This window comes from Zingiber officinale, chromosome 10B (assembly GCF_018446385.1).
Source record: "Zingiber officinale cultivar Zhangliang chromosome 10B, Zo_v1.1, whole genome shotgun sequence".
In the NCBI taxonomy this organism is placed as follows: domain Eukaryota; kingdom Viridiplantae; phylum Streptophyta; class Magnoliopsida; order Zingiberales; family Zingiberaceae; genus Zingiber; species Zingiber officinale.
Genome location: NC_056005.1, coordinates 53,751,471 through 53,764,833, shown reverse-complemented (window position 1 = coordinate 53,764,833; position 13,363 = coordinate 53,751,471). Strand labels below are relative to the sequence as shown.

At 40.0% G+C, this 13,363-nt stretch overlaps 1 non-coding gene across 1 annotated transcript; it reads left to right on the top strand.

Moving 5' to 3' along the window:
- The first annotated feature begins 289 nt into the window (after positions 1-289).
- On the top strand, positions 290-395 carry LOC122030643. The gene has a single exon (XR_006125514.1). It is a non-coding gene; the product is annotated as a small nucleolar RNA R71 (small nucleolar RNA).
- The last annotated feature ends 12,968 nt before the right edge of the window (positions 396-13,363 follow it).

The window sequence follows — 13,363 nt, the reverse complement described above, 5'->3', positions numbered from 1 at the left end:
GAACTCCTCACTCTGTGACTTGTGAATTTCAACATTTTTAGGTGGTTGAACTTTATTTTGGTTGACAGACTCTCTTACTTTTATGGCTTGCACTTCTTGAATATCTGAGGGAAATTCCATCCAACTTTTGTTCGACCATTCATGGAGGTTCAATGTCACTTGATAAATTAATGAATAAGCTTCATCTACACTTTTGCCCATAAAAGAACCTCCAGCTGATGAATCTAATAAAATCTTGTCTGAGAAAGAAATTCCCCCATAGAATATGTGCAGAATTAACCATTTTTCAAAACCATGATAAAGGCACTGTCTTTGAAGACTCTTGAATCTATCCCATGCTTCAAACAATGATTCTCTGTATGCTTGAGAAAAATTTGTTATGTAATTCCTCATATACACTGTTCTGCTTAGAGGGAAAAAATTATTCAGAAATTGCTTCTCCAATTGTTTCCAACTTGTGATGCTTTGAGGATGGAGAGAATATAACCAAGCCCTTGCTTTATCCTTGATACTGAAAGGAAATGTCATCAATCGAACTGCATCTGCTGACACTCCTTCACATTTCACCATATCACAAATCTCTAAAAACGTTTCAAGATGCATATAAGGACTTTCTAATACTTCTCCTCCAAATTTGTGGCCTTGTATCATAAAAATTAACTCTTAGTCTAGTTGGAAACTTTCTGCTTCAATTTGAGGTTGCACAAAGGGAGATAAAATCTTGCAGAAAAAGGTGTAGAAAAAATTCTCATGGGTCTGCTTAACATGTTAGTGCTCATGGATATTCAAAAATCAAAAACAAGAAATGAAATGCAATATGAAAAGCAGGAAAGAAAATGCAGAAATTAAATTGCAAGAAAGAAAGTGCATAATGAAAACAAGAAAGAAAAGACAAAAGGAACAAGAAAAATGTCTAGAATAATTCATATGCTAAATATTGCAAGATATGTTTACAAAAGAAAAGAAGAAAGAAACTAGATCAAAAGAGAAAACAGAGAAAAGTTAGATTAGAGTGCTAGAAATAAAAAATACAGAATTAGAATCACAACAGAAAGAAATTGACAAGAATGTTATACAAGAAATGAAAAACTTATAAAAATAGAATTCTAACAATTAGTTACAACTATGCAAATGAAAAGAAAAGTTATGTCTAGTTTAACTCAATTGATAATTCCTAATGTTATAGCGCAGTCCCCGGCAACGGCGCCAAAAACTTGTTGACCTCCGCAAGTGTACGGAAATGTCGCAAGTAAAATAAAAGATTATCGTATCCACAGGGACTGGAATAAGCACTAGAAATGTTTCAACACGAGTTAGTTAAACAACTAATCAATTGGTTTCCAAAAGCTAAATGTAACTAATGAAAAGTAAACATAGAAATGAGAGACAACAAACAAGATTATGAGCTATGATAAAGGAATGTTCTAGGAGTTTTGGTTTCTTTGTAGACTCCTCAATGTAAATGATCTACCAAATCCTATTTCTCAATTGTCCAACATTTATAGAAGGTTGTCGGTTCTCTCTTGCAATAGACAACCGATCTAGGACTGAAATCTATACCTAAATGTGATCAATTAGATATGAACCTATGTTGTCCTTACACGGGCATGTTCCTGTCATGAAGATCCCTCAGATAATCAACACAAAGATCATACTTCTCAACCCATAAGATATAAAGCTTAATCCCTAAATTTATCCTACCCTCTTGAAGTATCCAATTTTTCCATAAATCTTATCCCTCAAACGTCCTTACACGGGCTTGCACCTTTCGCATGCTACCCTCGGAAAATCGAATGGGAGATAATCTCTATAAGATCCATTGGACATTCAAACAATCAATCTAAAATGAGAATTAGGTCCACATCACAACAATCCATTTAATATTGAATTGATACAAACAAGACAATATCATAGAAACAAGGAAATGACAAATCCACAAGAGTTTATATCAATTCATCATACAAATACTCCCTCCATCCTAAAACAAAGAGATCTTCTCCATGAATCGAAGAGAGAAATCCAAAAATACAAAGATTACAAGCATTTCTTTCATCCCCAATCCAAGAAGAGGACAGAAAGAAAACTTATCTTAGATGAAGCTTGGTCTTCGGATCCAATCCACGCTCCCAGAGTTGAATCCGTTGAAGTTCTTCCTTTAGATCGCCCAGAAATCCTCCCAAGATTGGAAGGAAAGACCCAAATCTCGCTTTCTCCCAAAGGGGAGAAGATCCCCTTTCAAATCTTGAAGGAGGCCGTATATAGAGGTGAGTTTTGAGCGCCACAGGTTCACACGGCCTGATCCACTCTCTTCTCTGCCGACCTCACATGGCCGTGTGAGGTACACGGCCATGTCTTGCCTCTATCAACGCCCCCTTTGCACGTCCGTGCAGATCCACACGGCCTGGACTGCCTTCACCTCTGGAAACCTGGCACGGCCGTGTGGTGCACACGACCAAAACTCTCCTGCTCTCTGGAAACTCACACGGCCGTGTAGAGCACACGGCTGAGGCTTCTCCTGTCTTTGGAAAACTGACATAGTCGTGTGGTGTACATGACCCAAGCTTCCTTGGGCTTCAAAACTTGGCACTGCCGTGTGAGGTTCACACGGCTATGCCATCTTCCTTCTCTGGTGTAGCTACACGGCCTCTCATCCTTACACGGCCTGGGCAACCCCTATGGCAGGGCCGTGTAGGGTTCAAGTGTCATGGCTTCCTCCATCGCTTTGCTTGCAGATTTGGCCTCAAACATGCATCTTTCACCAGATTCGCCACCTGCATACAAAAAATGCACAAAAGTAGATCTCCGAACAAAGAGAGTAAATATGCTAAAAAGGAAAGCTGAAAGTACGAAAATGCATTGATCAAGCATGCTCAAAGTATGTGAATGTGCGTCAAAACATGCTAATAAGTGTATACATTCTATGCACATCAGCCGTGTGGCCAAACAGAAGAGAAGATGTGGACGGATGTGCAACCCTTGCACAGTCGTGTGGCCAAACCAGAGGCGGATCAGTTCACGGCCGTGCAACCCTGCACGGTCGTGCACCCCATGACCGAGGCCAAGCAGTACACGGTCGTGCAACCTTGTACGGACGTGTCCCTAGGAACCGAGCCCCAGCATCACACGACCGTGTAATTGGCACAACCATGCAACACATCCAGAGACTAGTTACGGCACGACCGTGCCGTCCTTGCACGGTCTTGCTGTCGCGACATGCCCTAGCCTATAAATGGGGTTTTAACCTCTTTTCCGAGAGGGGAGAGCCGGGAGGTGAGTCGTGAAGAGGAGATCCATTCTGGTGACATTCCACACCATCCAGGACATCGATCCAGCGACCTTCCATCACCACCTCAACTCCAGAAGCAGAGGATTAGATCCGAAGATCACTCATCGTCATTGGATAAGCATACTTCATCTTTCTCTCTTCGTTTCTAATGATTGTATGTTAAGATTCACCATGTCTTCGGGTTCTTTTTTAGCGTATATGGAGTAGAGTCTTTGTTCTAGGATGAGGGAGTAATTATGGATTAGTTTTGATATAAAACTCATACCATGTTTATATTCATTGGAAGATTTCGCTTGCTTTGTTTCGATTCCTCGATTTCTTTGTCGTGTTGATTGATTATGTAGGAATTGCTAACCTAGTAGAAGGAATACCTTAGATCGTACACTAGAGGGGCTCTAGTGACAGGGGTAACCCGTTCACGGACATCTAGGTTACTTCCTCGAAAGGAGTGGCAACTCCTTCGCAAGGAATAAGAGACCAATCCTAGTTTCTTAATTGTATTATTGATATCATCAGTAAGAGTCGTGTCCTTGCGATCTACCGAGGCGCCCTAGTGACAGGGGTTAACCGTAACAGGATTTCGTAGGGATTGTCTTTGTCTGGTGCTCAAAGATAGTTGCTTTAGCATCCGACGAATGCATGCCGATGGACAATGAGTATAGGATAGTATGAGACACATCAATACCACCACAATTAAACCGAACTCCTAGAACTCTTCATTAACCAGGTTGATTTCGCCGCGTTGCTAGTTCTCATTCCTCACTTTCGAATCTCTTTTCTTAGATTACTTACAACCATCGATAGCGTAGCTAATCCTAAGTGTGTCATCACTAGTGCTTATATCCAGTCCTTATGGGTTCGACAATCTTTTATATTATTTACGATGAATTCGTACACTTGCGGAATCGTAACAAATTTTTGGCGCCATTGCCCGGGACTACGTCTATAACATTGGTGATAGTCATACTAGATTAGACTAGACTTTGTTTTCTTTTCCTTTATCTTTACTTTCGTTTGCATTTATAGATAAATAATTTTACTCTTATTTTTCTTTACATTCTGCATTTTATTCCATATATTATTTTTGCATTCTAAGCTAACCTTGTAGGAAATTCAATTACCCTGCTGTCTGTCTACTTCGTGCTCCCGGTCTATTCGGATAGGACATGATGTTAAAGCCCTTAAAGGATTATGGAGCACCGAAATCTACTAAAGAGCCGGCACCCATTGTGTTTCCAGAAATCTCGGCGAAGAACTTTATGCTCAGACCATCATTCATCTCTAAAGTGCAGGAAAATCAGTTTGGGGGATTAGATTAAGAGAATTCTTACTTGCATCTCCTGGATTTCCACAGCTATTGCAACACACTAAGAGTTGAGGGGGTTCCGACTGATTCAATACAACTTGTAGTTTTTCCATCTAGTCTCAGAAGTAATGCAAAGGTTTGGTTTAATACTCTACCACCAAGAAGCATAAGACGTGGGATGAATTAGAGAGAAAATTTCTAAACAGATACTTTCCTCCAAAAAGAACTACTCAGTTGAGAGATCATACATCACGGTATTGAGAGATGGTTGGTTCTTCACATATTTTACATTGGACTCTCATTCCCGAACTAGAGCCTCCTGGACACAGCAGTTGGGGGGCACTCATGAAAAAAAGTTTGAATGAAGCACAAGAAATAATCCATATGGTGGTGTCAAATCTCAGCGAGTAGTCAGGACAAGACGTCCTAAACTTATCTCTACACCCGATCAAAGCAGAAGAGGATAAGGGAGTGTTGATAGATGAAAATAAATCAAGGCACATAGAGAACGAGGCTCAAGCAGAATTAGAGGAGTCCATCTGTATTCATTCCCAAGATGTACAAAAAATGTTTCCTTGGTGTGGAGAAGTCTTACTAAAATCATCGGGAGGTTTGATATCTACCTCAACATCATGTGTAGAGGAGGACTTGGATGATGACGAAGACATTGAGGGAATGGCTCAAGAAATCGAGGGAGCGCCAGAAGAAGTCGGGGCAAACAAAAAAATACGGCTACTAGAACAGGAACCAGCATTGCCTAAGATTGTACCACCTCAAGTTGAGTTAAAACCAATACCACCTAACCTTAAATTTGAGCTCCTTGGTCTAGATTCCACCTTCCTAGTAATAATTAATGCAAATTTGATCGAGATGGAAACACAGAGATTGATTAAGGAGCTGAGAACACACAAAAAAGTAATCGGGTACACCATTGATGATATAAAAGGGATCAGCCCTTCAATCTGCATGCACAGGATTCTGCTTGAAGAAGGATATAAAAAGAGGTGGTGAAGAATGAAGTATTGAAACTTCTTGATGCCGGGATAATTTACCCTATATCGGATAGTGAATGGGTGAGTCCAATTCTTGTGGTCCCCAAGAGGGGGGGGGGGGGGGAATAAGTGTGGTTAGAAATAAAAATAAAGAATTGATTCCAACAAGAATAGTCACAGGATGGTGGATGTGTATTGATTACAAGAAGCTAAACAAGGAGTATAGGAAAGATCATTTTCCCTTACCATTCATCGATGAGATGTTGGAAAGATTGGCAAAGCATTCCTATTTTTGTTATCTGGATGGCTATTCTGTTTTCTTCAAATTCCAATACATCCCCTAGATCAAGAAAAGACCACCTTCACATGCCCTTTTGGTACCTATGCTTATCAACGAATGTCGTTTGGACTCTACAATGCACCAGCTACATTTCAGAGATGTATGATGGCAATTTTCTCAGATTTCACGAAAACAATTATGGAAGTATTCATGGACGATTTCTTAGTTTATGGGAATGACTTCTATTCTTATCTTCTAAACCTTTCCAAAGTTCTTTAGAGATGCGAAGAGGTGAATTTAGTTCTGAACTAGGAGAAATTATTTAAGGACACAAGATTTCAGAAAGAGGAATTGAGGTAGATAAAGATAAAATAGAGACAATTGAGAAACTACCTCCACCTCTTAACATAAAAGGGGTTAGGAGTTTTTTTAGGGCAAGCTAGGTTTTACAAGCGTTTCATCAAGGACTTCTCAAAAATTTCCAAGCCACTAACCAACTTGTTGATTAAAGATGCTGAATTTTGTTTTGATGATGACTGCAATGAGGCATTTAAGAAAATCAAGAGTTCTCTCATCTTAGCTCCCATAATCCAAGCTCCAGATTGGGAACTCCCATTCAAAATCATGTGCGACGCTAGTGATTTTGCAGTGGGTGTGGTTTTAGGGCAAAGAAAGGATAAAGTACTGCACGCAATCCACTATGCAAGCAAGACATTGGATGCAACCCAAATGAATTACTCTACCACTGAAAAGGAATTGTTGGCCATAGTATTTGCAATCGACAAGTTCAGGTCTTATCTAGTAGGTTCAAAAGTGATAGTGTATTCTGATCATGCTGATATAAGATATCTGCTTAATAAGAAAGATGTCAAACCCTGGTTGATCAGGTGGATCTTGCTTCTTCAAGAATTTAATATGGAAATTAGAGACAAAAAAGGGGCCGAGAATGTTGTGGCAGATCATCTATCTCGAGTATAGTCGTATGGGCAAAAAGATGTAGATTTTGATCCGCCCATAAATGATGTTTTCCCTGATGAGCATTTGTTGGCAGTAAATTCTGAGAGAGTTCCTTTGTCTGCAGATTTTGTTTATTACCTTCAAGTTTAGTATTTTCCTCATACTTCATTTGTAAGCATTTGATTTATTTTTTCTCATTTGTCAAACATACATATGGACAAACCTTCTACTTTTTATCAATATATCCGATCACCAAATGTGTAGTTTCTTAGTTTATGAGTTTTCAAGATAGTGTTAGTATGTTTGGTGTATCTCCTTTCTCTATCTCTAGTAGCATGAAATAAGCTAAGTATTGTACGAAGTTTGGTATAAGTTTTAAAATTACCTTAAGGATCTTATTTACACTACACATAAGTACTTAAACTTGGATAGTAGAAATATTTTTGGAATAGTTATGATTCATCCAAATTGGTTAGTACTTATGTTCCAATGGGGATTTCTTATTTACATTTTGGTTATTGGACAATCTTAGATCATGAAAGCTCATTTGGAAAAATCTTAATCGCAACATATGCATCCCGCATGTGTGATTAGTACTACACAACACCAATATATATATATTTATATATATAATATAAGGGATAAAAAAATAGTTGTCATGAGTGGAAACTAACAATTCACCCCTTTGAGACCGAGTTATGTTACTGGGGAAATGAATATTATGTTTCTCTTGATTCCGAGAAGCATCCTTTGAGACCTTGTGTAACTTAAGAAAAATGAACCAAGTGTGTAATGTTGGGTTCGTCGGGCCGCGAAAACCGCTTTTTCGCGTCGCGGAAACCCCGAGTCACCCAAAGCCATGGATCTCGTGCAAAAATTCGTAAACAAAATTTTTCGAAAAACCTTTTTCTTGTACGAGTTTGTAAAAACTTTAGATCTACCCTTGTAGCGAAGCCCTTCGCGTTCCCGCTTGTCCAAAATGTCGTCGGATCTCTAGTTGTCAAAGTAGACAACCTCTATATGTATCCACACGGACACAAGTAGAAGGAGATGACCAAAACACAAGGTGTGCTAGCACCAATGGAGTGTTCGGCCAAGGAATGGTAGAAGGAGAAGAGAGAGCACCCAAGGGAGAAGAAGAGTGAATGAAATCAATTGAGAGGAAATTCAAAAAACCCATTAGTCAAGTGGCGCCACTCTAGGAGGTGTAACCCACATTAATTCCAATTAATGTGGATGAGAGTAATAACCCCATGAGGTGGCACTTGGGATGATGTGGATCAACACTATTGGTCACATCTTGCCACCTCACTAAATGACATGGCAACAAGTGTAACCTCCTCATTTAATGTGGGTGCCACATTAAATGCTATGGAGGCTTGACCTCCATGAGGTGGACCCCATTGATGATGTGAAGCAATCCTATTGGTCCACATCTTGCCAACTCACTAGTGATGTGGCAAAAAGTCAAGTCAAACATGACTTTTTCTCTTCCTCTCAAATCAAGTCAAACTTGATCAAATCTCTCTCATGGTTGATCTAATCCAACCATATGATTCAAGCCAACTTAATATAATGAATCTAATTCATTAAATTAAGTTGATTTAATGATTCATAATCTAAATTAGACTCATTGAATACATGAATCAACTTGAGTCCAACTCAATTAGCCCAATTTGGATTACTCTTAATCCAATATGATTCATCAAATGAATCTAATCCTCTTGGTTCATCATATGAACCAAATCTCCATCTAATTGTCCTTAGTGTGTGACCCTATAGGTTCTTGTAACGTTGGCAATGCCCTAAACCCATTTAGGAGCATAAGTAATGAGCGGTATCTAGCAACACATCATTACTACCCAAGTTACAAGAATGTCGAGATCCGACATCACCTTGTGACTACCAATTGTGACTCCTCACAAAATATGTGACATTGTCCTTCTATCCTAGACATCTAGATTGATCAATATGAGGCATAGACCGTGTCATCCTCTAATCAATCTAAATCTTGAACTCCAAGTAGACTCACTCGATCAAATGAGCTCAACATCTCATGTTGACTCATTTGGGCATGGCCATGCACTTCGTGGTCTAACTCTATCAAGAATATTGATGTCGCTCCCGTCATATGGGAGGGATAGATCCCATCTACATCACTTACATCCCTCGCATAATTTATTACATACCCGGTGTCTTTATAGTCCACCCTATTACGGGTGACGAAACAAAGTACATAACTCCTTATAGGGATCCATGGTGACTTCAGGTCAAAGGACTAATAGTCATACTAATAGCCACATGAGAAAGTATATGACACTCATATAACGATCCATGATACTTTCATTCTATGCATACATTCTCTAATGCATACCCATATCCATGTGTCACTGATATCTCTATATCCATGACTTGTGAGATCAAGTCATCGAACTGATCTACATGAGTCTTATTGTATTAACATTGTCCCAGAATGTTAATACTCGACTAGGAGTAGTGTTCCCTATATCATCTCACTATCGATTCAACCAATCGATTGATATAGGTAAGAACCTTTCTACTCTAGGACGTTACTATACTTATTTTATCTGGCACTAATACAAATAAGCATAATAACCAAAAACCAAATGCCTTAATATATATACATGAATATGATATCATGAGTCCATACAATCACCAAATGATTGGCTCTAGGGCTCTAACTAACAATCTCCCACTAGCACTAGTGTCAATCAGTATAGGCTCTAAGGCCTAATGACCTAGTGTGACCATCATGCTTCCTCTGTGCCAAAAGCCTTGGTCAAGGGATCGCGATGTTAGCCTCTGAGGGTACTCTGCAAATCTTCACATCTCCTCTATCTCGATAATCTCTAATGAGATGGGCGTAGTATTGGTCGCTGTTTCGAGCCTAGCCCATTGTCCATCAAGTGCATTGTTGTCACAATATGGGTCAGTGATACTAGGAACCACCCCAAGTTCATGATTGAACTCAACAACTCGCTTCCCCGACTTCGTTTATATAATCTCAGAATCAATCGTGCGACTCTTCGACCACTCCACCACGACCACCATTTAAGCAAAACACGAACCACGATCATCGGTACGATCCGCAGTCACCATCTTTAACCGCTTAGCTCATCATTGCCTCCATATATCAAGAAATATTTTTAGTTCTTCTTAAGTACTTAGAATAGTCTTGACCGCTATCCATCTTCACCGATCCGATCGTATCTCGCTTGTCATGCTCAAAGCATACGAGACATCAGTCGAGTACATAGTATGGATACATGATCGATCCTATGGCTAAGGCATAAGGGATCTGATCCATGTCCTCTCCTCTCTAGAAGAGGAACCTTGAGTCTTGAAGACTCACGCCATGTGACATCGCGTAATCCTTCATGGAGTTCTGCATGGCCGGTCTGAGTACCTTGTCAATGCTACTGACTTAGGCCAAGCAATCTTAGATCTATCTCTATAGATCAGTATCCCTAGAATGCGGGATGCCTCACTTAAGTCCTTCATTGAGAAGCAACTCCTTAGCCAAGTCTTGAGCAAAGGGATGTCCTTCCCAATGAGTAGTATGTCACATACAATATGAGGAAGACAACTATATCTCCTACAACCTTCTAGACACAAGGCTCATCTTCGTTCTTGATGAAACCAAACTGATTGCATCATCGAATCGAAGATTCCAGCTCCGAGAAGCTTGCTTTAGTCCATAAATGGACCTATGCAGCTTGCACTATGCTAGTATGCTTTGGATCTACAAAACCCTCGTGTTGTGTCATGTACACATCCTCGGTAGGTTTCCATCTAAACGCGATCCATCCGCGGATCTCGTCTCAATCGTGGAAGTCAGTATATTGCAAGCATGATCCGAATGGACTTAAACATCGCTCTTGGAAAGGTTTCATCATAGTCCATGAAATTGAAACCTTTAGCTACCAAGCGACCCTTATAGATAAGTCCATCCATGTCCCATCTGATTTTCTCCACTTGCACCCAATGGGTTTTACCCTTGGTTGGATCAACCAAAGTCCATACTTGGTTGGTGTACATGGATTCCATCTCCATCTCATGGCTTCTAGCTCTTCGAATCGTCTCATCACAGCCTTGACAGGATAGTGGTAGGCTCATCCTCTATGAGCACAAAGTCATCATGGTCGAACAAGAGAAAGTATCTCTCGGCCGACGACGCGTACCCTATTAGACACCCGGGATTGTCTACTTGAGCGTTGTTGTTCCTCAACTCTTGTGGAACAACATCATCCACAACACTTTGTGGTTCCAACTTCCATCGAGGCATCGATCGTGATACCTATCTTGATCAAGATCGAAGTCCCTTTCTAGAAAGACCCGCAAGCCACAACTACCTCGAATGTAGTAGACTAATATCCCTTGGATAAAATTGCACTTGTCGGATTGACTAATTGGTCCTGAGACTTGACGACGTCGTAAGCCTCACAACACCAAATCCTCATGAAAGACACTGGCATCTCTCCGTCCATATCCTATATGGTGTCTTTATCACGGCCTGATGGAACCTTGCTGAGAATGAAATTGCCGTGTCAGAGAATCCCACGCTAGATGACTCATCATAGACCGTACCATATCAGGTACGATTCCTCCTTTCGACACACCATTCCACCGTGGTGTTCGGAGAGTGAAGTTGGGACAGAATCCACACACTCGGCTAAATAGTCATGAAACTCATGGCTTAAGTATTCACCATCTCGATCCGATCAAGTATTTTAATACTCTTGCCAAGGTCAGTTTTGCATTCTTAAATTCTTTGAACTTTTCAAAGGATTCTGGACTTATGTGTCATCAACACATAACCAGAGCATCATCATCAAAAACGTGATGAACTACCTATAACACGACTAGGGCCATTGACTATGTAGTGAGCCACTGCTATGCCCACTATGCGTCATCCTTGATAGGCATGTACGACTCCGTGATCTGATCTCATATCAAATGAGGAGAGAACCATCCTTTGGAGATGGGATAAGCATGTCATTTATATGACCTAAGCGTTGAGATAAGGTGCAGTGCATATCGTTCGATTGAACCTCTTGGTACTAATGTTATAGATAGGGCTCTCAAGGTTTAGAATATAGAGTCCGCTCAACTATAGAACATATCGTTTAAATATATAAGCAGAATCCTTTCTTCAAACAAGAAACGTATAATGTTCTTAGTCAATGCAGCACATAACAACAATCGCCTAACTCTAGTATAAGTCCAGAGGCCAGTAGATAGAAATAAGTCCCTCAGAGCAACGCTGCTCCCTTGCCAGGTCTATCTCGCCTTTGTCAATGCTCGTCCGCTATGTCACATTTTTTAGTACAATGCGAAGTACACATCAATCTAATACGAAGAAATAGAGGTTGACTTTATAACATTTATACCAAGGAAATCTTATTTCTCTTCTTAAGATCTTCGTGATTTCCTCTTCCAAAGGCTCGTCCTTGATATAGTTAGATGTCCAAAGTTAGCACCCATCAACTCATAGTTCATATGTCATGTTCTTTCAAGTGCGGTCATAGGACACATAGACTAATCTAGTCATCTTGATGCTTGATCTTAGCAAACTCGGGCGCAAGCTCGAAGGAGCTGGAATGAAGATAGCGAATGCGGCTTCTCCTATTCTCGAGCCTGTGAAATTTGCTCTGCGTTGATCCTTCGTTGTCCTTCTTAGGACATAACGAGAGAAAGTTCAGTATTCGTCATTCATGGTTATCTATAAGAATTTGCGGAAATAAATATCATATTCTTTTAAAATCATTTAATTAGGCCTTTAATTAAATGACTGAATTCTATAATTTTGTGGATTAAGATCCATCATACTAACCCTTGAGTTAGCTTTGGCTAATACGCCCAAGGCTTAGTATGATAGGTAACGATTACCAATTACATCTCTATGTAACTCTTGTTTATAGAATCAATATCCGCATTTATATTAAAACTCGAGTTAGCTTTTGCTAATATGCCCGAGAGTTAATATAAACGTGATTTTGTCCTACCTTTCCAACTATTGGAAGAATGCCTATAGTTGACTCGATCCAACCGATTAACTAGGAATACTCAATCTAATTGAGTTTGTATTCACCCATGCGTTGATAGGCGGGACCAAGATTGTCTCTCCGTACCAATACTATGTAATTGCGTTCGTATTCAACAATACATGCGTGTGATATCACGACACGGTTAGGCATTTAGAGTTGGTTCGATCTAGATCTAATCTAATCGAGAAGGATGCATCTTGTGCACGACTTAGATCTAATCTAATCACAAGGGTGCATCATGACACTAATCTAATTAATTAATTAATTATTAAACATGCATCGATACATAACAATTAATTAATTAATCTATTTGTGATTTAGTCATGGCCCCACGATCTTCTCAAGCCAATGAGAAGATCGAATGGTCAACCTAGGGTCACGCCTTCTCCAAGCTCCTCTTTTGACCACCTTGTGTTGCTCGTCTCGAAACTCCGCCTCGTGGACCCTCCACCGCTCAAATTTGTACATTACAAT